The sequence below is a fragment of the Lissotriton helveticus genome, chromosome 5_1 (assembly GCF_964261635.1).
Source record: "Lissotriton helveticus chromosome 5_1, aLisHel1.1, whole genome shotgun sequence".
NCBI classification, from domain to species: domain Eukaryota; kingdom Metazoa; phylum Chordata; class Amphibia; order Caudata; family Salamandridae; genus Lissotriton; species Lissotriton helveticus.
Window position 1 is genome coordinate 1,650,866,980 of NC_136065.1, and position 24,878 is coordinate 1,650,891,857.

A 24,878-nucleotide genomic window follows, 5' to 3' on the forward strand; every position below is an offset into this window, starting at 1 on the left:
ACGCAGCAGGACACATGACCGCGTGGCCTAATGGATAAGGCGTCTGACTTCGGATCAGAAGATTGAGGGTTCGAGTCCCTTCGTGGTCGGTTTTTGACAATGGTCACACAATTCAGGTTTCCATTCAGAATGGAAACAGGTTCTTCCGATACTCTTATAGCCATCATGTTCTCATTCCTAATTAATAATAAAGTGGAGTACATACTGCACAGTCATTTAGATTGCATCTTCAGTCTAAAATCTAGTGCATTTAAGTGGCATTAAAAAGTGCTTCTATGTACACGCACTGAATATGTACTAGGTTTGCAGAATTTTGACTTGACAGAATGGGTTTTTAGCTTAAGTGTGTGTAGATGAACTGCAAGGTGTGTAAGTATGTGTTCAAGGAGTGCTTCAAGTGTAAAATCTGTATGATTTGTGCAGTTAAATTGCAAATTATGCCTACGAGAAAGAAAAGTACTACAGAAGAATTATAAAGGATTGGCACATTGGCTGCCTTTGCTGATGACACAGTTGGCTAATTTGTAAAGCACTGGTCTATTAAGTTGCAGAGTGTGGTTGAACTTGGTTAGTAGACTTGGTGCCTGTTTCTGTGTCCTGCTGAAGACAAGGACGGCTTGATACCACTGTCAAAACCCAGTTTATTGAGAAAAGCATCCATGGAAGAAGAAGTTTTGATTCGAAAATGGTTCTCCTCCAATTTCTCTCCACTTGCTAGAAATACAGAGTCTACTTTATAGCACAGAACAGAGTGTTAAAGTCGGGGATGGAAGAGGATGAAAATGGTAAGTTTACTTATGGAGAGAACTGAGAAATATCCTGTGTGCAGACACCAGTGTTGGACGATTGAATACATTTAAATAATGCCTCTAGATTGCTGGCATTTATCTGTGCCTCAGTGGCCTAATGGATAAGGCACTGGCCTCCTAAACCACGGATTGTGGGTTTGAATCCCATCTGAGGTGCAAACCAATGTTCACTCTTACTTTTCCAGAAAAATAAATATATTTATTACATGCTTCCTCTCAGAAGCTTATGAGGTATTAGGAACTTTGAAATGGTACCATTTTACTTCTGTACTCTTCAGAGTCATGTTGATGTTCTGAAACTACAAAGTCGATTTTTGAAACACCTATCTTTGTCAGATGCATTTTTGACCCGGCAGAAGATATTCCTTTGGAAAAAATGATTTGAATTGGATTGGTGTAACTGTTGTTTCTAGAGGTGGTGAAAGGCTTTCAGGCACTTGAATAGGGCAAGTCAGGATTCATGAAACGTATACAACCTTTGAGTGTGTGTAAATTGGAATATCCAGGAAGGAGCAGTTTGTACTACTTTCAAAACAGTTTCTCTCCACTTCTGGAAACATCCAGAGCTTTATAAAGAATCTGGGTGTAAAGAAGAATAAAGCTTTATAAAGAATCTGGCAAAGAATCTGGGTGTAAAGAAGGACAACAGCCTGACACTGGTGCCACATGTTCGTGGCCTAACGGGCACTTGTTTTGGGCTACTCAAGATGCTCCGGAAGTTTTTGCCTCTGCTCTCAGAAGAGCACAGAAAGATCACTGTGCAGGCCTTAGTTGGTTCCAGATTGGACTACGCTAATGTCCTGTACAGTGGTCTGCCGGACTATCTTGTTCAGCGGCTGCAGGTTGTGCAGAACGTTGCAGCTCGCGCTATTTTCGGCCTTCATAGGCGAGTAGGAGCCTCCGGTTTGTTGCAGTCGCTCCATTGGCTGCCCATCCGGAAGCGGATTAAGTTTAAAGTTCTGACGTTGGCGCATAAAGCGCTTTTTGGCGTGGGCGCGAAGTACCTTCAACGCAGGCTCGCCTTTTACCGCCCGGCCAGATCTTTGCGCTCGGAATCTCTGTTCTTGGCCGTTGTTCCTCGAATTAGGAAGGCACGCACTGGGGGGCGCTCCTTTAGTCTGAGGGCCCCTCAGTTGTGGAACACACTGCCTTTGGCCCTACGGTCCTCCTCTAATCTGCTTCACTTCAGGAAGAGCCTGAAGACCTGGCTTTTTAACCTTTAGTATCTCTACTGTTTTTTCTTTGTTTCAGTTGTTCGCTGTATGGTGTTATGTTTTTTATTTTGAGCTGCCTCGATAAAGCGCCGGGACACTCCTTTGGAGTAGCCGTGCGCTATAAAAATAAATGTATAACATAACATAATATAAAGCATACTTTGAGCTTTAATCTCATGAAGAAAGACGTTTAAATGCAAAAAAGAAAACAATAGCTTATCGTACTGGTGACATTCTCATTATATAAATTCCCAAAAAGTGATTTAATTGAAAGGAGCTGAAAAAACCCAACAATGGTTTGTAAACCTAAATAACTATAAATAATACATTTTCCAACCTTGCATACCACCTGCAGTATAAAAATAAACGCAGCAGGACACATGACCGCGTGGCCTAATGGATAAGGCATCTGACTTCGGATTAGAAGATTGAGGGTTCGAGTCCCTTCGTGGTTGGTTTTTGACAATGGTCACACAATTCAGGTTTCCATTCAGATTGGAAACAGGCTCTTCCAATACTCTTATAGCCATCAGGTTCTCATTCCTAATTAATAATAAAGTGGAGTACATACTGCACAGTCATTTAGATTGCATCTTCCGTCTAAAATCTAGTGCAATTTAGTGGCATTAAAAAGTTCTTCTATGTACATGCACTGAATATGTACTAGGTTTGCAGAATTTTGACAGAATGGGTTTTTAGCTTAAGTGTGTGTAGATGAACTGCAAGGTGTGTAAGTATGTGTTCATGGAGTGCTTCAAGTGTAAAATCTGTATGATTTGTGCAGTTAAAGTGCTAATTTTGCCTATGAGAAAGAAAAGTACTACAGAAGAATTATAAAGGATTGGCACATTGGCTGCCTTTGCTGATGACACAGTTGGCTAATTTGTAAAGCACTGGTCTATTAAGTTGCAGAGTGTGGTTGAACTTGGTTGTAGACTTGGTGCCTGTTTCTGTGTCCTGCAGAAGACAAGGACGGCTTGATACCACTGTCAAAGCCCAGTTTATTAAGAAAAGCATCCATGGAAGAAGAAGTGTTGATTCGAAAATGGTTCTCCTCCAATTTCTCTCCACTTGCTAGAAATACAGAGTATCCATTATAGCACAGAACAGAGTGTTAAAGTCGGGGATGAAAGAGGATGAAAATGGGAAGTTTACTTATGGAGAGAACTGAGAAATATCCTGTGTGCAGACACCAGTGTTGGACGATTGAATACATTTAAAAAATGCCTCTAGATTGCTGGCATTTATCTGTACCTCAGTGGCCTAATGGATAAGGCACTGGCCTCCTAAGCCAGGGATTGTGGGTTTGAGTCCCATCTGAGGTGCAAACCAATGTTCACTCTTACTTTTCCAGAAAAATAAATATATTTATTACATGCTTCCTCTCAGAAGCTTATGAGGTATTAGGAACTTTGAAATGGTACCGTTTTACTTCTATAGTCTTCAGAGTCATGTTGATGTTCTGAAACTACAAAGTCGATTTTTAAACACTTATCTTTGTCAGATGCATTTTTGACCCGGCAGAAGATAATCCTTTGGAAAAAATTATTTGAATTGGATTGGTGTAACTGTTGTTTCTAGAGGTGGTGAAAGGCTTTCAGCTACTTAAATAGGGCAAGTCAGGATTCATGAAACGTATACAACCTTTGAGTGTGTGTAAATTTAAATATCCAGGAAGGAGCAGTTTGTTCTACTTTCAAAACAGTTTCTCTCCACTTCTGGAAACATCCAGAGCTAAATAAAGCATAAACTGAGCTTTAATCTCATGAAGAAAGAGGTTTAAATGCAAAAAAGAAAACAATAGCTTATCGTACTGGTGACATTCTCATTATATAAATTCCAAAAAAGTGATTTAATTGAAAGGAGCTGAAAAAACCCACAATGGTTTGTAAACCTAAATAACTATAAATAATATATTTTCCAACCTTGCATACCACCTACAGTATAAAAATAACCACAGCAGGACACATGACCACGTGGCCTAATGGATAAGGCGTCTGACTTCGGATCAGAAGATTGAGGGTTCGAGTCCCTTCGTGGTCGGTTTTTGACAATGGTCACACAATTCAGGTTTCCATTCAGAATGGAAGCAGGCTCTTCCAATACTCTTATAGCCATCATGTTCTCATTCCTAATTAATAATAAAGTGGAGTACATACTGCACAGTCATTTAGATTGCATCTTCAGTCTAAAATCTAGTGCATTTAAGTGGCATTAAAAAGTGCTTCTATGTACACGCACTGAATATGTACTAGGTTTGCAGAATTTTGACTTGACAGAATGGGTTTTTAGCTTAAGTGTGTGTAGATGAACTGCAAGGTGTGTAAGTATGTGTTCAAGGAGTGCTTCAAGTGTAAAATCTGTATGATTTGTGCAGTTAAATTGCAAATTATGCCTACGAGAAAGAAAAGTACTACAGAAGAATTATAAAGGATTGGCACATTGGCTGCCTTTGCTGATGACACAGTTGGCTAATTTGTAAAGCACTGGTCTATTAAGTTGCAGAGTGTGGTTGAACTTGGTTAGTAGACTTGGTGCCTGTTTCTGTGTCCTGCTGAAGACAAGGACGGCTTGATACCACTGTCAAAACCCAGTTTATTGAGAAAAGCATCCATGGAAGAAGAAGTTTTGATTCGAAAATGGTTCTCCTCCAATTTCTCTCCACTTGCTAGAAATACAGAGTCTACTTTATAGCACAGAACAGAGTGTTAAAGTCGGGGATGGAAGAGGATGAAAATGGGAAGTTTACTTATGGAGAGAACTGAGAAATATCCTGTGTGCAGACACCAGTGTTGGACGATTGAATACATTTAAATAATGCCTCTAGATTGCTGGCATTTATCTGTGCCTCAGTGGCCTAATGGATAAGGCACTGGCCTCCTAAGCCACGGATTGTGGGTTTGAATTCCATCTGAGGTGCAAACCAATGTTCACTCTTGCATTTCCAGAAAAATAAATATATTTATTACATGCTTCCTCTCAGAAGCTTATGAGGTATTAGGAACTTTGAAATGGTACCATTTTACTTCTGTACTCTTCAGAGTCATGTTGATGTTCTGAAACTACAAAGTCGATTTTTGAAACACCTATCTTTGTCAGATGCATTTTTGACCCGGCAGAAGATATTCCTTTGGAAAAAATGATTTGAATTGGATTGGTGTAACTGTTGTTTCTAGAGGTGGTGAAAGGCTTTCAGGCACTTGAATAGGGCAAGTCAGGATTCATGAAACGTATACAACCTTTGAGTGTGTGTAAATTGGAATATCCAGGAAGGAGCAGTTTGTACTACTTTCAAAACAGTTTCTCTCCACTTCTGGAAACATCCAGAGCTTTATAAAGCATACTTTGAGCTTTAATCTCATGAAGAAAGACGTTTAAATGCAAAAAAGAAAACAATAGCTTATCGTACTGGTGACATTCTCATTATATAAATTCCCAAAAAGTGATTTAATTGAAAGGAGCTGAAAAAACCCAACAATGGTTTGTAAACCTAAATAACTATAAATAATACATTTTCCAACCTTGCATACCACCTGCAGTATAAAAATAAACGCAGCAGGACACATGACCGCGTGGCCTAATGGATAAGGCATCTGACTTCGGATTAGAAGATTGAGGGTTCGAGTCCCTTGTTGGTTGGTTTTTGACAATGGTCACACAATTCAGGTTTCCATTCAGATTGGAAACAGGCTCTTCCAATACTCTTATAGCCATCAGGTTCTCATTCCTAATTAATAATAAAGTGGAGTACATACTGCACAGTCATTTAGATTGCATCTTCCGTCTAAAATCTAGTGCAATTTAGTGGCATTAAAAAGTTCTTCTATGTACATGCACTGAATATGTACTAGGTTTGCAGAATTTTGACAGAATGGGTTTTTAGCTTAAGTGTGTGTAGATGAACTGCAAGGTGTGTAAGTATGTGTTCATGGAGTGCTTCAAGTGTAAAATCTGTATGATTTGTGCAGTTAAAGTGCTAATTTTGCCTATGAGAAAGAAAAGTACTACAGAAGAATTATAAAGGATTGGCACATTGGCTGCCTTTGCTGATGACACAGTTGGCTAATTTGTAAAGCACTGGTCTATTAAGTTGCAGAGTGTGGTTGAACTTGGTTGTAGACTTGGTGCCTGTTTCTGTGTCCTGCAGAAGACAAGGACGGCTTGATACCACTGTCAAAGCCCAGTTTATTAAGAAAAGCATCCGTGGAAGAAGAAGTGTTGATTCGAAAATGGTTCTCCTCCAATTTCTCTCCACTTGCTAGAAATACAGAGTATCCATTATAGCACAGAACAGAGTGTTAAAGTCGGGGATGAAAGAGGATGAAATTGGAAGTTTACTTATGGAGAGAACTGAGAAATATCCTGTGTGCAGACACCAGTGTTGGACGATTGAATACATTTAAATAATGCCTCTAGATTGCTGGCATTTATCTGTACCTCAGTGGCCTAATGGATAAGGCACTGGCCTCCTAAGCCAGGGATTGTGGGTTTGAGTCCAATCTGAGGTGCAAACCAATGTTCACTCTTACTTTTCCAGAAAAATAAATATATTTATTACATGCTTCCTCTCAGAAGCTTATGAGGTATTAGGAACTTTGAAATGGTACCGTTTTACTTCTATAGTCTTCAGAGTCATGTTGATGTTCTGAAACTACAAAGTCGATTTTTAAACACTTATCTTTGTCAGATGCATTTTTGACCCGGCAGAAGATATTCCTTTGGAAAAAATTATTTGAATTGGATTGGTGTAACTGTTGTTTCTAGAGGTGGTGAAAGGCTTTCAGCTACTTGAATAGGGCAAGTCAGGATTCATGAAACGTATACAACCTTTGAGTGTTTGTAAATTGGAATATCCAGGAAGGAGCAGTTTGTACTACTTTCAAAACAGTTTCTCTCCACTTTAGGAAACATCCAGAGCTATAAAAAGCATACATTGAGCTTTAATCTCATGAAGAAAGAGGTTTAAATGCAAAAAAGAAAACAATAGCTTATCGTACTGGTGACATTCTCATTATATAAATTCCAAAAAAGTGATTTAATTGAAAGGAGCTGAAAAAAACCCACAATGGTTTGTAAACCTAAATAACTATAAATAATATATTTTCCATCCTTGCATACCACCTACAGTATAAAAATAAACGCAGCAGGACACATGACCGCGAGGCCTAATGGATAAGGCGTCTGACTTTGGATCAGAAGATTGAGGGTTCGAGTCCCTTCGTGGTCGGTTTTTGACAATGGTCACACAATTCGGGTTTCCATTCAGAATGGAAGCAGGCTATTCCAATACTCTTATAGCCATCATGTTCTCATTCCTAATTAATAATAAAGTCGAGTACATACTGCACAGTCATTTAGATTGCATCTTCAGTCTAAAATCTAGTGCAAATAAGTGGCATTAAAAAGTGCTTCTATGTACATGCACTGAATATGTACTAGGTTTGCAGAATTTTGACTTGACAGAATGGGTTTTAGCTTAAGTGTGTGTAGATGAACTGCAAGGTGTGTAAGTATGTGTTCATGTAGTGCTTCAAGTGTAAAATCTGTATGATTTGTGCAGTTAAAGTGCTCATTTTGCCTACGAGAAAGAAAAGTACTACAGAAGAATTATAAAGGATTGGCACATTGGCTGCCTTTGCTGATGACACAGTTGGCTAAATTGTAAAGCACTGGTCTATTAAGTTGCAGAGTGTGGTTGAACTTGGTTAGTAGACTTGGTGCCTGTTTCTGTGTCCTGCTGAAGACAAGGACGGCTTGATACCACTGTCAAAACCCAGTTTATTAAGAAAAGCATCCATGGAAGAAGTGTTGATTCGAAAATGGTTCTCCTCCAATTTCTCTCCACTTGCTACAAATGCAGAGTATCCATTATAGCACAGAACAGAGTGTTAAAGTCGGGGATGGAAGAGGATGAAAATGGGAAGTTTACTTATGGAGAGAACTGAGAAATGTCCTGTGTGCAGACACCAGTGTTGGACGATTGAATACATTTAAATAATGCCTCTAGATTGCTGGTATTTATCTGTGCCTCAGTGGCCTAATGGATAAGGCACTGGCCTCCTAAACCAGGGATTGTGGGTTTGAGTCCCATCTGCGGTGCAAACCAATGTCCACTCTTACTTTTCCAGAAAAATAAATATATTTATTACATGCTTCCTCTCAGATGATTATGAGGTATTAGGAACTTTGAAATGGTACCATTCTACTTCTGTACTCTTCAGAGTCATGTTGATGTTCTGAAACTACAAAGTCGATTTTTGAAACACCTGTCTTTGTCAGATGCATTTTTGACCCGGCAGAAGATAATCCTTTGGAAAAAATTATTTGAATTGGATTGGTGTAACTGTTGTTTCTAGAGGTGGTGAAAGGCTTTCAGCTACTTAAATAGGGCATGTCAGGATTCATGAAACGTATACAACCTTTGAGTGTGTGTAAATTTAAATATCCAGGAAGGAGCAGTTTGTTCTACTTTCAAAACAGTTTCTCTCCACTTCTGGAAACATCCAGAGCTAAATAAAGCATAAACTGAGCTTTAATCTCATGAAGAAAGAGGTTTAAATGCAAAAAAGAAAACAATAGCTTATCGTACTGGTGACATTCTCATTATATAAATTCCAAAAAAGTGATTTAATTGAAAGGAGCTGAAAAAACCCCACAATGGTTTGTAAACCTAAATAACTATAAATAATATATTTTCCAACCTTGCATACCACCTACAGTATAAAAATAAAAGCAGCAGGACACATGACCGCGTGGACTAATGGATAAGGCGTCTGACTTCGGATCAGAAGCTAGAGGGTTCGAGTCCCTTCGTGGTCGGTTTTTGACAATGGTCACACAATTCAGGTTTCCATTCAGAATGGAAGCAGGCTCTTCCAATACTCTTATAGCCATCATGTTCTCATTCCTAATTAATAATAAAGTGGAGTACATACTGCACAGTCATTTAGATTGCATCTTCAGTCTAAAATCTAGTGCATTTAAGTGGCATTAAAAAGTGCTTCTATGTGCACGCACTGAATATGTACTAGGTTTGCAGAATTTTGCCTTTACAGAATGGGTTTTAGCTTAAGTGTGTGTAGATGAACTGCAAGGTGTGTAAGTATGTGTTCAAGGAGTGCTTCAAGTGTAAAATCTGTATGATTTGTGCAGTTAAATTGCAAATTTTGCCTACGAGAAAGAAAAGTACTACAGAAGAATTATAAAGGATTGGCACATTGGCTGCCTTTGCTGATGACACAGTTGGCTAATTTGTAAAGCACTGGTCTATTACGTTGCAGAGTGTGGTTGAACTTGGTTAGTAGACTTGGTGCCTGTTTCTGTGTCCTGCTGAAGACAAGGACGGCTTGATACCACTGTCAAAACCCAGTTTATTGAGAAAAGCATCCATGGAAGAAGAAGTTTTGATTCGAAAATGGTTCTCCTCCAATTTCTCTCCACTTGCTAGAAATACAGAGTCTACTTTATAGCACAGAACAGAGTGTTAAAGTCGGGGATGGAAGAGGATGAAAATGGGAAGTTTACTTATGGAGAGAACTGAGAAATGTCCTGTGTGCAGACACCAGTGTTGGGCGATTGAATACATTTAAATAATGCCTCTAGATTGCAGGTATTTATCTGTGCCTCAGTGGCCTAATGGATAAGGCACTTGCCTCCTGAGCCAGGGATTGTGGGTTTGAGTACCATCTGAGGTGCAAACCAATGTCCACTCTTACTTTTCCAGAAAAATAAATATATTTATTACATGCTTCCTCTCAGAAGCTTATGAGGTATTAGGAACTTTGAAATGGTACCGTTTTACTTCTATAGTCTTCAGAGTCATGTTGATGTTCTGAAACTACAAAGTCGATTTTTAAACACTTATCTTTGTCAGATGCATTTTTGACCCGGCAGAAGATATTCCTTTGGAAAAAATTATTTGAATTGGATCGGTGTAACTGTTGTTTCTAGAGGTGGTGAAAGGCTTTCAGCTACTTGAATAGGGCAAGTCAGGATTCATGAAACGTATACAACCTTTGAGTGTGTGTAAATTGGAATATCCAGGAAGGAGCAGTTTGTACTACTTTCAAAACAATTTCTCTCCACTTCGGGAAACATCCAGAGCTATAAAAAGCATACATTGAGCTTTAATCTCATGAAGAAAGAGGTTTAAATGCAAAAAAGAAAACAATAGCTTATCGTACTGGTGACATTCTCATTATATAAATTCCAAAAAAGTGATTTAATTGAAAGGAGCTGAAAAAAACCAACAATGGTTTGTAAACCTAAATAACTATCAATAATACATTTTCCAACCTTGCATACCACCTACAGTATAAAAATAAACGCAGCAGGACACATGACCGCGTGCCCTAATGGATAAGGTGTCTGACTTCAGATCAGAAGATTGAGGGTTCGAGTCCCTTCGTGGTCGGTTTTTGACAATGGTCACACAATTCAGGTTTCCATTCAGAATGGAAGCAGGCTATTCCAATACTCTTATAGCCATCATGTTCTCATTCCTAATTAATAATAAAGTCGAGTACATACTGCACAGTCATTTAGATTGCATCTTCAGTCTAAAATCTAGTGCATTTAAGTGGCATTAAAAAGTGCTTCTATGTACATGCACTGAATATGTACTAGGTTTGCAGAATTTTGCCTTTACAGAATGGGTTTTAGCTTAAGTGTGTGTAGATGAACTGCAAGGTGTGTAAGTATGTGTTCATGTAGTGCTTCAAGTGTAAAATCTGTATGATTTGTGCAGTTAAAGTGCTCATTTTGCCTACGAGAAAGAAAAGTACTACAGAAGAATTACAAAGGATTGGCACATTGGCTGCCTTTGCTGATGACACAGTTGGCTAAATTGTAAAGCACTGGTCTATTAAGTTGCAGAGTGTGGTTGAACTTGGTTAGTAGACTTGGTGCCTGTTTCTGTGTCCTGCTGAAGACAAGGACGGCTTGATACCACTGTCAAAGCCCAGTTTATTGAGAAAAGCATCCATGGAATAAGAAGTGTTGATTCGAAAATGGTTCTCCTCCAATTTCTCTCCACTTGCTAGAAATACAGAGTCTCCTTTATGGCACAGAACAGAGTGTTAAAGTCGGGGATGGAAGAGGATGAAAATGGGAAGTTTACTTATGGAGAGAACTGAGAAATATCCTGTGTGCAGACACCAGTGTTGGACGATTGAATACATTTAAATAATGCCTCTAGATTGCTGGTATTTATCTGTGCCTCAGTGGCCTAATGGATAAGGCACTGGCCTCCTAAGCCAAGGACTGTGGGTTCGAGTCCCATCTGAGGTGCAAACCAATGTCCACTCTTACTTTTCCAGAAAAATAAATATATTTATTACATGCTTCCTCTCAGAAGCTTATGAGGTATTAGGAACTTTGAAATGGTACCGTTTTACTTCTATAGTCTTCAGAGTCATGTTGATGTTCTGAAACTACAAAGTCGATTTTTAAACACTTATCTTTGTCAGATGCATTTTTGACCTGGCAGAAGATATTCCTTTGGAAAAAATTATTTGAATTGGATTGGTGTAACTGTTGTTTCTAGAGGTGGTGAAAGGCTTTCAGCTACTTGAATAGGGCAAGTCAGGATTCATGAAACGTATACAACCTTTGAGTGTGTGTAAATTGGAATATCCAGGAAGGAGCAGTTTGTACTACTTTCAAAACAGTTTCTCTCCACTTCGGGAAACATCCAGAGCTATAAAAAGCATACATTGAGCTTTAATCTCATGAAGAAAGAGGTTTAAATGCAAAAAGAAAACAATAGCTTATCGTACTGGTGACATTCTCATTATATAAATTCCAAAAAAGTGATTTAATTGAAAGGAGCTAAAAAAAAAACATAATGGTTTGTAAACCTAAATAACTATAAATAATATATTTTCCATCCTTGCATACCACCTAAAGTATAAAAATAAACACAGCAGGACACATGACCATGTTGCCTAATGGATAAGGCATCTGACTTTGGATCAGAAGATTGAGGGTTCTAGTCCCTTTGTGGTCGGATTTTGACAATGGTCACACACTTCAGGTTTCCATTCAGAATGGAAACAGGCTCTTACAATACTCTTATAGCCATCAGGTTCTCATTCCTAATTAATAATAAAGTGGAGTACATACTGCACAGTCATTTAGATTGCATCTTCAGTCTAAAATCTAGTGCAATTTAGTGGCATTAAAAAGTGCTTCTATGTACACGCACTGAATATGTACTAGGTTTGCAGAATTTTGACTTCACAGAATGGGTTTTTAGCTCAAGAGTGTGTGGATGAACTGCAAGGTGTGTAAGTATGTGTTCATGGAGTGCTTCAAGTGTAAAATCTGTATGATTTGTGCAGTTAAAGTGCTAATTTTGCCTACGAGAAAGAAAAGTACTACAGAAGAATTATAAAGGATTGGCACATTGGCTGCCTTTGCTGATGACACAGTTGTCTAATTTGTAAAGCACTGGTCTATTAAGTTGCAGAGTGTGGTTGAACTTGGTTAGTAGACTTGGTGCCTGTTTCTGTGTCCTGCTGAAGACAAGGACGTCTTGATACCACTGTCAAAGCCCAGTTTATTAAGAAAAGCATCCATGGAAGAAGAAGTGTTGATTCGAAAATGGTTCTCCTCCAATTTCTCTCCACTTGCTACAAATGCAGAGTATCCATTATAGCACAGAACAGAGTGTTAAAGTCGGGGATGGAAGAGGATGAAAATGGGAAGTTTACTTATGGAGAGAACTGAGAAATGTCCTGTGTGCAGACACCAGTGTTGGACGATTGAATACATTTAAATAATGCCTCTAGATTGCTGGTATTTATCTGTGCCTCAGTGGCCTAATGGATAAGGCACTGGCCTCCTAAACCAGGGATTGTGGGTTTGAGTCCCATCTGCGGTGCAAACCAATGTCCACTCTTACTTTTCCAGAAAAATAAATATATTTATTACATGCTTCCTCTCAGATGATTATGAGGTATTAGGAACTTTGAAATGGTACCATTTTACTTCTGTACTCTTCAGAGTCATGTTGATGTTCTGAAACTACAAAGTCGATTTTTGAAACACCTGTCTTTGTCAGATGCATTTTTGACCCGGCAGAAGATAATCCTTTGGAAAAAATTATTTGAATTGGATTGGTGTAACTGTTGTTTCTAGAGGTGGTGAAAGGCTTTCAGCTACTTAAATAGGGCAAGTCAGGATTCATGAAACGTATACAACCTTTGAGTGTGTGTAAATTTAAATATCCAGGAAGGAGCAGTTTGTTCTACTTTCAAAACAGTTTCTCTCCACTTCTGGAAACATCCAGAGCTAAATAAAGCATACACTGAGCTTTAATCTCATGAAGAAAGAGGTTTAAATGCAAAAAAGAAAACAATAGCTTATCGTACTGGTGACATTCTCATTATATAAATTCCAAAAAAGTGATTTAATTGAAAGGAGCTGAAAAAAACCCACAATGGTTTGTAAACCTAAATAACTATAAATAATATATTTTCCAACCTTGCATACCACCTACAGTATAAAAATAAAAGCAGCAGGACACATGACCGCGTGGACTAATGGATAAGGCGTCTGACTTCGGATCAGAAGCTAGAGGGTTCGAGTCCCTTCATGGTCGGTTTTTGACAATGGTCACACAATTCAGGTTTCCATTCAGAATGGAAGCAGGCTCTTCAAATACTCTTATAGCCATAATGTTCTCATTCCTAATTAATAAAAAAGTGGAGTACATACTGCACAGTCATTTAGATTGCATCTTCAGTCTAAAATCTAGTGCATTTAAGTGGCATTAAAAAGTGCTTCTATGTACACGCACTGAATATGTACTAGGTTTGCAGAATTTTGACTTCACAGAATGGGTTTTTAGCTCAAGAGTGTGTGGATGAACTGCAAGGTGTGTAAGTATGAATTCATGGAGTGCTTCAAGTGTAAAATCTGTATGATTTGTGCAGTTAAAGTGCTAATTTTGCCTATGAGAAAGAAAAGTACTACAGAAGAATTATAAAGGATTGGTACATTGGCTGCCTTTGCTGATGACACAGATGGCTAATTTGTAAAGCACTTGTCTATTAAGTTGCAGAGTGTGGTTGAACTTGGTTAGTAGACTTGGTGCCTGTTTCTGTGTCCTGCTGAAGACAAGGACGGCTTGATACCACTGTCAAAGCCCTGTTTAATGAGAAAAGCATCCATGGAAGAAGAAGTGTTGATTCGAAAACGGTTCTCCTCCAATTTCTCTCCACTTGCTACAAATGCAGAGTATCCATTATAGCACAGAATAGAGTGTTAAAGTCGGGGATGGAAGAGGATGAAAATGGGAAGTTTACTTATGGAGAGAACTGAGAAATGTCCTGTGTGCAGACACCAGTGTTGGACGATTGAATACATTTAAATAATGCCTCTAGATTGCGGGTATTTATCAGTGCCTCAGTGGCCTAATGGATAATGCACTGGCCTCCTAAGCCATGGATTGTGGGTTCGAGACCCATCTGAGGTGCAAACCAATGGTGACTCTTACTTTTCCAGAAAAATAAATATATTTATTACATGCTTCCTCTCAGATGATTATGAGGTATTAGGAACTTTGAAATGGTACCATTTTACTTCTGTACTCTTCAGAGTCATGTTGATGTTCTGAAACTACAAAGTCGATTTTTGAAACACCTATCATTGTCAGATGCATTTTTGACCCGGCAGAAGATAATCCTTTGGAAAAAATTATTTGAATTGGATTGGTGTAACTGTTGTTTCTAGAGGTGGTGAAAGGCTTTCAGCTACTTAAATAGGGCAAGTAAGGATTCATGAAACGTATACAACCTTTGAGTGTGTGTAAATTTAAATATCCAGGAAGGAGCAGTTTGTTCTACTTTCAAAACAGTTTCTCTCCACTTCTGGAAACATCCAGAGCTAAATAAAGCATAAACTGAGCTTTAATCTCATGAAGAAAGAGGTTTAAATGCAAAAAAGAAAACAATAGCTTATCGTACTGGTGACATTCTCATTATATAAATTCCAAAAAAGTGATTTAATTGAAAGGAGCTGAAAAAACCCACAATGGTTTGTAAACCTAAATAACTATAAATAATATATTTTCCAACCTTGCATACCACCTACAGTATAAAAATAACCGCAGCAGGACACATGACCACGTGGCCTAATGGATAAGGCGTCTGACTTCGGATCAGAAGATTGAGGGTTCGAGTCCCTTCGTGGTCGGTTTTTGACAATGGTCACACAATTCAGGTTTCCATTCAGAATGGAAGCAGGCTCTTCCAATACTCTTATAGCCATCATGTTCTCCTTCCTAATTAATAATAAAGTGGAGTACATACTGCACAGTCATTTAGATTGCATCTTCAGTCTAAAATCTAGTGCATTTAAGTGGCATTTAAAAGTGCTTCTATGTACACGCACTGAATATGTACTAGGTTTGCAGAATTTTGCCTTTACAGAATGGGTTTTAGCTTAAGTGTGTGTAGATGAACTGCAAGGTGTGTAAGTATGTGTTCAAGGAGTGCTTCAAGTGTAAAATCTGTATGATTTGTGCAGTTAAATTGCAAATTTTGCCTACGAGAAAGAAAAGTACTACAGAAGAATTATAAAGGATTGGCACATTGGCTGCCTTTGCTGATGACACAGTTGGCTAATTTGTAAAGCACTGGTCTATTAAGTTGCAGAGTGTGGTTGAACTTGGTTAGTAGACTTGGTGCCTGTTTCTGTGTCCTGCTGAAGACAAGGACGGCTTGATACCACTGTCAAAACCCAGTTTATTGAGAAAAGCATCCATGGAAGAAGAAGTTTTGATTCGAAAATGGTTCTCCTCCAATTTCTCTCCACTTGCTAGAAATACAGAGTCTACTTTATAGCACAGAACAGAGTGTTAAAGTAGGGGATGGAAGAGGATGAAAATGGGAAGTTTACTTATGGAGAGAACTGAGAAATATCCTGTGTGCAGACACAAGTGTTGGACGATTGAATACATTTAAATAATGCCTCTAGATTGCTGGCATTTATCTGTGCCTCAGTGGCCTAATGGATAAGGCACTGGCCTCCTAAGCCACGGATTGTGGGTTTGAATCCCATCTGAGGTGCAAACCAATGTTCACTCTTACTTTTCCAGAAAAATAAATATATTTATTACATGCTTCCTCTCAGAAGCTTATGAGGTATTAGGAACTTTGAAATGGTACCATTTTACTTCTGTACTCTTCAGAGTCATGTTGATGTTCTGAAACTACAAAGTCGATTTTTGAAACACCTATCTTTGTCAGATGCATTTTTGACCCGGCAGAAGATATTCCTTTGGAAAAAATGATTTGAATTGGATTGGTGTAACTGTTGTTTCTAGAGGTGGTGAAAGGCTTTCAGGCACTTGAATAGGGCAAGTCAGGATTCATGAAACGTATACAACCTTTGAGTGTGTGTAAATTGGAATATCCAGGAAGGAGCAGTTTGTACTACTTTCAAAACAGTTTCTCTCCACTTCTGGAAACATCCAGAGCTTTATAAAGCATACTTTGAGCTTTAATCTCATGAAGAAAGACGTTTAAATGCAAAAAAGAAAACAATAGCTTATCGTACTGGTGACATTCTCATTATATAAATTCCCAAAAAGTGATTTAATTGAAAGGAGCTGAAAAAACCCAACAATGGTTTGTAAACCTAAATAACTATAAATAATACATTTTCCAACCTTGCATACCACCTGCAGTATAAAAATAAACGCAGCAGGACACATGACCGCGTGGCCTAATGGATAAGGCATCTGACTTCGGATTAGAAGATTGAGGGTTCGAGTCCCTTTGTGGTTGGTTTTTGACAATGGTCACACAATTCAGGTTTCCATTCAGATTGGAAACAGGCTCTTCCAATACTCTTATAGCCATCAGGTTCTCATTCCTAATTAATAATAAAGTGGAGTACATACTGCACAGTCATTTAGATTGCATCTTCCGTCTAAAATCTAGTGCAATTTAGTGGCATTAAAAAGTTCTTCTATGTACATGCACTGAATATGTACTAGGTTTGCAGAATTTTGACAGAATGGGTTTTTAGCTTAAGTGTGTGTAGATGAACTGCAAGGTGTGTAAGTATGTGTTCATGGAGTGCTTCAAGTGTAAAATCTGTATGATTTGTGCAGTTAAAGTGCTAATTTTGCCTATGAGAAAGAAAAGTACTACAGAAGAATTATAAAGGATTGGCACATTGGCTGCCTTTGCTGATGACACAGTTGGCTAATTTGTAAAGCACTGGTCTATTAAGTTGCAGAGTGTGGTTGAACTTGGTTGTAGACTTGGTGCCTGTTTCTGTGTCCTGCAGAAGACAAGGACGGCTTGATACCACTGTCAAAGCCCAGTTTATTAAGAAAAGCATCCATGGAAGAAGAAGTGTTGATTCGAAAATGGTTCTCCTCCAATTTCTCTCCACTTGCTAGAAATACAGAGTATCCATTATAGCACAGAACAGAATGTTAAAGTCGGGGATGGAAGAGGATGAAAATGGGAAGTTTACTTATGGAGAGAACTGAGAAATGTCCTGTGTGCAGACACCAGTGTTGGACGATTGAATACATTTAAATAATGCCTCTAGATTGCTGGTATTTATCTGTGCCTCAGTGGCCTAATGGATAAGGCACTGGCCTCCTAAACCAGGGATTGTGGGTTTGAGTCCCATCTGCGGTGCAAACCAATGTCCACTCTTACTTTTCCAGAAAAATAAATATATTTATTACATGCTTCCTCTCAGATGATTATGAGGTATTAGGAACTTTGAAATGGTACCATTTTACTTCTGTACTCTTCAGAGTCATGTTGATGTTCTGAAACTACAAAGTCGATTTTTGAAACACCTGTCTTTGTCAGATGCATTTTTGACCCGGCAGAAGATAATCCTTTGGAAAAAATTATTTGAATTGGATTGGTGTAACTGTTGTTTCTAGAGGTGGTGAAAGGCTTTCAGCTACTTAAATAGGGCAAGTCAGGATTCATGAAACGTATACAACCTTTGAGTGTGTGTAAATTTAAATATCCAGGAAGGAGCAGTTTGTTCTACTTTCAAAACAGTTTCTCTCCACTTCTGGAAACATCCAGAGCTAAATAAAGCATACACTGAGCTTTAATCTCATGAAGAAAGAGGTTTAAATGCAAAAAAGAAAACAATAGCTTATCGTACTGGTGACATTCTCATTATATAAATTCCAAAAAAGTGATTTAATTGAAAGGAGCTGAAAAAACCCCACAATGGTTTGTAAACCTAAATAACTTATTTTCCAACCTTGCATACCACCTACAGTATAAAAATAAAAGCAGCAGGACACATGACCGCGTGGACTAATGGATAAGGCGTCTGACTTCGGATCAGAAGCTAGAGGGTTCGAGTCCCTTCGTGGTCGGTTTTTGACAATGGTCACACAATTCAGGTTTCCATTCAGAATGGAAGCAGGCTCTTCCAATACTCTTATAGCCATAATGTTCTCATTCCTAATTAATAAAAAAGTGGAGTACATACTGCACAGTCATTTAGATTGCATCTTCAGTCTAAAATCTAGTGCATTTAAGTGGCATTAAAAAGTGCTTCTATGTACACGCACTGAATATGTACTAGGTTTGCAGAATTTTGACTTCACAGAATGGGTTTTTAGCTCAAGAGTGTGTGGATGAACTGCAAGGTGTGTAAGTATGAATTCATGGAGTGCTTCAAGTGTAAAATCTGTATGATTTGTGCAGTTAAAGTGCTAATTTTGCCTATGAGAAAGAAAAGTACTACAGAAGAATTATAAAGGATTGGTACATTGGCTGCCTTTGCTGATGACACAGATGGCTAATTTGTAAAGCACTGGTCTATTAAGTTGCAGAGTGTGGTTGAACTTGGTTAGTAGACTTGGTGCCTGTTTCTGTGTCCTGCTGAAGACAAGGACGGCTTGATACCACTGTCAAAGCCCTGTTTAATGAGAAAAGCATCCATGGAAGAAGAAGTGTTGATTCGAAAACGGTTCTCCTCCAATTTCTCTCCACTTGCTACAAATGCAGAGTATCCATTATAGCACAGAATAGAGTGTTAAAGTTGGGGATGGAAGAGGATGAAAATGGGAAGTTTACTTATGGAGAGAACTGAGAAATGTCCTGTGTGCAGACACCAGTGTTGGACGATTGAATACATTTAAATAATGCCTCTAGATTACTGTCATTTATCTGTGCCTCAGTGGCCTAATGGATAAGGCACTGGCCTCCTAAGCCAGTGATTGTGGGTTCGAGTCCCATCTGAGGTGCAAACCAATGTCCAATCTTAATTTTCCAGAAAAATAAATATATTTATTACATGCTTCCTTTCAGAAGCTTATAAGGTATTAGGAACTTTGAAATGGTACCATTTTACTTCTGTACTCTTCATAGTCATGCTGATGTTCTGAAACTACAAAGTCGATTTTTGAAACACCTATCTTTGTCAGATGCATTTTTGACCCGGCAGAAGATATTCCTTTGGAAAAAATCATTTGAATTGGATTGGTGTAACTGTTGTTTCTAGAGGTGGTGAAAGGCTTTCAGCTACTTAAATAGGGAAAGTCAGGATTCATGAAATTTATACATCCTTTGAGTGTGTGTAAATTGGAATATCCAGGAAGGAGCAGTTTGTACAACTTTCAAAACAGTTTCTCTCCACTTCTGGAAACATCCAGAGCTATGTAAAGCATTTACTGAGCTTTAATCTCATGAAGAAAGAGGTTTAAATGCAAAAAAGAAAACAAAAGATTATCGTACTGGTGACATTCTCATTATATAGATTCCAAAAAAGTGCTTTAATTGAAAGGAGCTGAAAAAAACACAATGGGATGTAAACCTAAATACCTATTAATAATATATTTTCCATCCTTGAATACCACCTGCAGTATAAAAATAAACACACAGGACACATGACCGCGTGGCCTAATGGATAAGGCGTCTGACTTCGGATCAGAAGATTGAGGGTTCGAGTCCCTTCGTGGTCGGTTTTTGACAATGGTCACACAATTCAGGTTTCCATTCAGAGTGGAAGCAGGCTCTTCCAATACTCTTATAGCCATCATGTTCTCATTCCTAATTAATAATAAAGTGGAGTACATACTGCACAGTCATTTAGATTGCATCTTCAGTCTAAAATCTAGTGCATTTAAGTGGCATTAAAAAGTGCTTCTATATACATGCACTGAATATGTACTAGGTTTGCAGAATTCTGACTTGACAGAATGGGTTTTAGCTTAAGTGTGTGTAGATGAACTGCAAGGTGTGTAAGTATGTGTTCATGTAGTGCTTCAAGTGTAAAATCTGTATGATTTGTGCAGTTAAAGTGCTCATTTTGCCTACGAGAAAGAAAAGTACTACAGAAGAATTATAAAGGATTGGCACATTGGCTGCCTTTGCTGATGACACAGATGGCTTATTTGTAAAGCACTGGTCTATTAAGTTGCAGAGTGTGGTTGAACTTGGTTAGTAGACTTGGTGCCTGTTTCTGTGTCCTGCTGAAGACAAGGACGGCTTGATACCACTGTCAAAGCCCAGTTTTTTGAGAAAAGCATCCATGGAAGAAGAAGTGTTGATTCGAAAATGGTTCTCCTCCAATATCTCTCCACTTGCTTGAAATACAGAGTCTCCATTATAGCACAGAACAGAGTGTTAAAGTCGGGGATGGAAGAGGATGAAAATTGGAAGTTTACTTATGGAGAGAACTGAGAAATGTCCTGTGTGCAGACACCAGTGTTGGACGATTGAATACATTTAAATAATGCCTCTAGATTACTGGCATTTATCTGTGCCTCAGTGGCCTAATGGATAAGGCACTGGCCTCCTAAGCCAGGGATTGTGTGTTCGAGTCCCATCTGAGGTGCAAACCAATGTCCGCTCTTCCTTTTCCAGAAAAATAAATATATTTATTACATGCTTCCTCTCAGAAGCTTATGAGGTATTAGGAACTTTGAAATGGTACCATTTTACTTCTGTACTCTTCAGAGTCATGTTAATGTTCTGAAACTACAAAGTAGATTTTTAAACACCTATCTTTGTCAGATGCATTTTTGACCCGGCAGAAGATATTCCTTTGGAAAAAAGGATTTGAATTGGATTGGTGTAACTGTTGTTTCTAGAGGTGGTGAAAGGCTTTCAGCTACTTGAATAGGGCAAGTCAGGATTCATGAAATGTATACAACCTTTGAGTGTGTGTAAATTGGAATATCCAGGAAGGAGCAGTTTGTACAACTTTGAAAACAGTTTCTCTCCACTCCTGGAAACATCCAGAGCTATGTAAAGCATTTACTGAGCTTTAATCTCATGAAGAAAGAGGTTTAAATGCAAAAAGAAAACAAAAGATTATCGTACTGGTGACATTCTCATTATATAGATTCCAAAAAAGTGCTTCAATTGAAAGGAGCTGAAAAAAACACCATGGGATGTAAACCTAAATAACTATAAATAATATATTTTCCATCCTTGCATACCACCTACAGTATAAAAATAAAGACAGCAGAACACATGACCGCGTGGCCTAATGGATAAGGCGTCTGACTTCGGATCAGTAGATTGAGGGTTCGAGTCCCTTCGTGGTCGGTTTTTGACAATGGCCACACAATTCAGGATTCCATTCAGAATGGAAGCAGGCTCTTCCAATACTCTTATAGCCATCATGTTCTCATTCCTAATTAATATTAAAGTGGAGTACATACTGCACAGTCATTTAGATTGCATCTTAAGTCTAAAATCTAGTGCATTTAAGTGGCATTAAAAAGTGCTTCTATGTACATGCACTGAATATGTACTAGGTTTGCAGAATTCTGAATTGACAGAATCGGTTTTAGCTTAAGTGTGTGTAGATGAACTGCAAGGTGTGTAAGTATGTGTTCATGTAGTGCTTCAAGTGTAAAATCTGTATGATTTGTGCAGTTAAAGTGCTCATTTTGCCTACGAGAAAGAAAAGTACTACAGAAGAATTATAAAGGATTGGCACATTGGCTGCCTTTGCTGATGACACAGATGGCTTATTTGTAAAGCACTGGTCTATTAAGTTGCAGAGTGTGGTTGAACTTGGTTAGTAGACTTGGTGCCTGTTTCTGTGTCCTGCTGAAGACAAGGACGGCTTGATACCACTGTCAAAGCCCAGTTTATTGAGAAAAGCATCCATGGAAGAAGAAGTGTTGATTCGAAAATGGTTCTCCTCCAATATCTCTCCACTTGCTAGAAAGACAGTCTCCATTATAGCACAGAACAGAGTGTTAAAGTCGGGGAAGGAAGAGGATGAAAACTGGACGTTTACTTATGGAGAGAACTGAGAAATGTCCTGTGTGCAGACACCAGTGTTGGACGATTGAATACATTTAAATAATGCCTCTAGATTACTGGCATTTATCTGTGCCTCAGTGGCCTAATGGATAAGGCACTGGCCTCCTAAGCCAGGGATTGTGCGTTCGAGTCCCATCTGAGGTGCAAACCAATGTCCACTCTTCCTTTTCCAGAAAAATAAATATATTTATTACATGCTTCCTCTCAGAAGCTTATGAGGTATTAGGAACTTTGAAATGGTGCCATTTTACTTCTGTACTCTTCAGAGTCATGTTGATGTTCTGAAACTACAAAGTAGATTTTTAAACACCTATCTTTGTCAGATGCATTTTTGACCAGGCAGAAGATATTCCTTTGGAAAAAATTATTTGAATTGGATTGGTGTAACTGTTGTTTCTAGAGGTGGTGAAAGGCTTTCAGCTACTTGAATAGGGCAAGTCAGGATTCATGAAATGTATACAACCTTTGAGTGTGTGTAAATTGGAATATCCAGGAAGGAGCAGTTTGTACAACTTTCAAAACAGTTTCTCTCCACTTCTGGAAACATCCAGAGCTATATAAAGCATTTACTGAGCTTTAATCTCATGAAGAAAGAGGTTTAAATGCAAAAAAGAAAACAAACGATTATCGTACTGGTGACATTCTCATTATATAGATTCCAAAAAAGTGCTTTAATTGAAAGGAGCTGAAAAACACAATGGGATGTAAACCTAAATAACTATAAATAATATATTTTCCATCCTTGCATACAACCTACAGTATAAAAATAAACACAGCAGGACACATGGCCTAATGGATAAGGCGTCTGACTTCGGGTCAGAAGATTGAGGGTTCGAGTCGCTTTTTGACAATGGCCACACAATTCAGGTTTCCATTCAGAATGGAAGCAAGCTCTTCCAATACTCTTATAGCCATCATGTTCTCATTCCTAATTAATAATAAAGTGGAGTACGTACTGCACAGTCATTTCGATTGCATCTTCAGTCTAAAATCTAGTGCATTTAAGTGGCATTAAAAAGTGCTTCTATGTACATGCACTGAATATGCACTAGGTTTGCACAATTCTGACTTGAGAGAATGGATTTTAGCTTAAGTGTGTGTAGATGAACTGCAAGGTGTGTAAGTATGTGTTCATGTAGTGCTTCAAGTGTAAAATCTGTATGATTTGTGCCGTTAAAATGCTCATTTTGCCTTCGAGAAAGAAAAGTACTACAGAAGAATTATAAAGGATTGGCACATTGGCTGCCTTTGCTGATGACACAGATGGCTTATTTGTAAAGCACTGGTCTATTAAGTTGCAGAGTGTGGTTGAACTTGGTTAGTAGACTTGGTGCCTGTTTCTGTGTCCTGCTGAAGACAAGGACGGCTTGATACCACTGTCAAAGCCCAGTTTATTGAGAAAAGCATCCATGGAAGAAGAAGTGTTGATTCGAAAATGGTTCTCCTCCAATTTCTCTCCACTTGCTAGAAATACAGAGTCTCCATTACAGCACAGAACAGAGTGTTAAAGTCGGGGATGGAAGAGGATGAAAATGGGAAGTTTACTTATGGAGAGAACTGAGAAATGTCCTGTGTGCAGACACCAGTGTTGGACGATTGAATACATTTACATAATGCCTCTAGATTGCTGTCATCTATCTGTGCCTCAGTGGCCTAATGGATAAGGCACTGGCCTCCTAAGTCAGGGATTGTGGGTTCGAGTCCCATCTGAGGTGCAAACCTATGTCCACTCTTACTTTTCCAGAAAAATAAATATATTTATTACATGCTTCCTCTCAGAAGCTTATAAGGTATTAGGAACTTTGAAATGGTACCATTTTACTTCTGTACTCTTCAGAGTCATGTTGATGTTCTGAAACTACAAAGTCGATTTTTGAAACACCTATCTTTGTCAGATGCATTTTTGACCCGGCTGAAGATATTCCTTTGGAAAAAATCATTTGAATTGGATTGGTGTAACTGTTGTTTCTAGAGGTGGTGAAAGGCTTTCAGCTACTTAAATAGGGTAAGTCAGGATTCATGAAACGTATACAACCTTTGAGTGTGTGTAAATTGGAATATCCAGGAAGGAGCAGTTTGTACTACTTTCAAAACAGTTTCTCTCCACTTCTGGAAACATCCCGAGCTATATAAAGCATACACTGATCTTTAATCTCATGAAGAAAGAGGTTTAAATGCAAAAAAGAAAACAATAGCTTATCGTACTGGTGACATTCTCCTTATATAGATTCCAAAAAAGTGTTTTAATTGAAAGGAGCTGAAAGAAAACACAATGGGATGTAAACCTAAATAACTATAAATATTATCTTTTCCATCCTTGCATAGCACCTACAGTATAAAAATAAACACAGAAGGACACATGACTGCGTGGCCTAATGGATAAGGCGTCTGACTTCGGATCAGAAGATTGAGGGTTCGAGTCCCTTCGTGGTCGGTTTTTGACAATGGCCACACAATTCAGGTTTCCATTCAGAATGGAAGCAAGCTCTTCCAATAGTCTTATAGCCACCATGTTCTCATTCCTAATTAATAATAAAGTGGAGTACATACTGCACAGTCATTTAGATTGC

The 24,878-nt window shown here is 38.5% G+C and overlaps 15 non-coding genes across 15 annotated transcripts; all 15 read left to right on the forward strand.

The window, feature by feature from the left end:
• Nucleotides 1-16: 16 nt before the first annotated feature.
• Nucleotides 17-89, forward strand: TRNAR-UCG (transfer RNA arginine (anticodon UCG)). Its single transcript has one exon. It is a non-coding gene; the product is annotated as a tRNA-Arg (tRNA).
• A 2,316-nt stretch (nucleotides 90-2,405) lies between these two features.
• TRNAR-UCG (transfer RNA arginine (anticodon UCG)) lies at nucleotides 2,406-2,478 on the forward strand. Its single transcript has one exon. It is a non-coding gene; the product is annotated as a tRNA-Arg (tRNA).
• A 797-nt stretch (nucleotides 2,479-3,275) lies between these two features.
• On the forward strand, nucleotides 3,276-3,348 carry TRNAR-CCU (transfer RNA arginine (anticodon CCU)). The gene has a single exon. It is a non-coding gene; the product is annotated as a tRNA-Arg (tRNA).
• A 645-nt stretch (nucleotides 3,349-3,993) lies between these two features.
• Nucleotides 3,994-4,066, forward strand: TRNAR-UCG (transfer RNA arginine (anticodon UCG)). Its single transcript has one exon. It is a non-coding gene; the product is annotated as a tRNA-Arg (tRNA).
• Nucleotides 4,067-7,177: 3,111 nt separating this feature from the next.
• On the forward strand, nucleotides 7,178-7,250 carry TRNAQ-UUG (transfer RNA glutamine (anticodon UUG)). Its single transcript has one exon. It is a non-coding gene; the product is annotated as a tRNA-Gln (tRNA).
• Nucleotides 7,251-11,238: 3,988 nt separating this feature from the next.
• Nucleotides 11,239-11,311, forward strand: TRNAR-CCU (transfer RNA arginine (anticodon CCU)). The gene has a single exon. It is a non-coding gene; the product is annotated as a tRNA-Arg (tRNA).
• Nucleotides 11,312-15,147: 3,836 nt separating this feature from the next.
• Nucleotides 15,148-15,220, forward strand: TRNAR-UCG (transfer RNA arginine (anticodon UCG)). The gene has a single exon. It is a non-coding gene; the product is annotated as a tRNA-Arg (tRNA).
• Nucleotides 15,221-16,742: 1,522 nt separating this feature from the next.
• Nucleotides 16,743-16,815, forward strand: TRNAR-UCG (transfer RNA arginine (anticodon UCG)). The gene has a single exon. It is a non-coding gene; the product is annotated as a tRNA-Arg (tRNA).
• Nucleotides 16,816-19,198: 2,383 nt separating this feature from the next.
• Nucleotides 19,199-19,271, forward strand: TRNAR-CCU (transfer RNA arginine (anticodon CCU)). The gene has a single exon. It is a non-coding gene; the product is annotated as a tRNA-Arg (tRNA).
• Nucleotides 19,272-19,915: 644 nt separating this feature from the next.
• TRNAR-UCG (transfer RNA arginine (anticodon UCG)) lies at nucleotides 19,916-19,988 on the forward strand. Its single transcript has one exon. It is a non-coding gene; the product is annotated as a tRNA-Arg (tRNA).
• An 802-nt stretch (nucleotides 19,989-20,790) lies between these two features.
• TRNAR-CCU (transfer RNA arginine (anticodon CCU)) lies at nucleotides 20,791-20,863 on the forward strand. Its single transcript has one exon. It is a non-coding gene; the product is annotated as a tRNA-Arg (tRNA).
• Nucleotides 20,864-21,506: 643 nt separating this feature from the next.
• TRNAR-UCG (transfer RNA arginine (anticodon UCG)) lies at nucleotides 21,507-21,579 on the forward strand. Its single transcript has one exon. It is a non-coding gene; the product is annotated as a tRNA-Arg (tRNA).
• Nucleotides 21,580-22,379: 800 nt separating this feature from the next.
• Nucleotides 22,380-22,452, forward strand: TRNAR-CCU (transfer RNA arginine (anticodon CCU)). Its single transcript has one exon. It is a non-coding gene; the product is annotated as a tRNA-Arg (tRNA).
• A 1,498-nt stretch (nucleotides 22,453-23,950) lies between these two features.
• TRNAR-CCU (transfer RNA arginine (anticodon CCU)) lies at nucleotides 23,951-24,023 on the forward strand. The gene has a single exon. It is a non-coding gene; the product is annotated as a tRNA-Arg (tRNA).
• A 646-nt stretch (nucleotides 24,024-24,669) lies between these two features.
• On the forward strand, nucleotides 24,670-24,742 carry TRNAR-UCG (transfer RNA arginine (anticodon UCG)). Its single transcript has one exon. It is a non-coding gene; the product is annotated as a tRNA-Arg (tRNA).
• The last annotated feature ends 136 nt before the right edge of the window (nucleotides 24,743-24,878 follow it).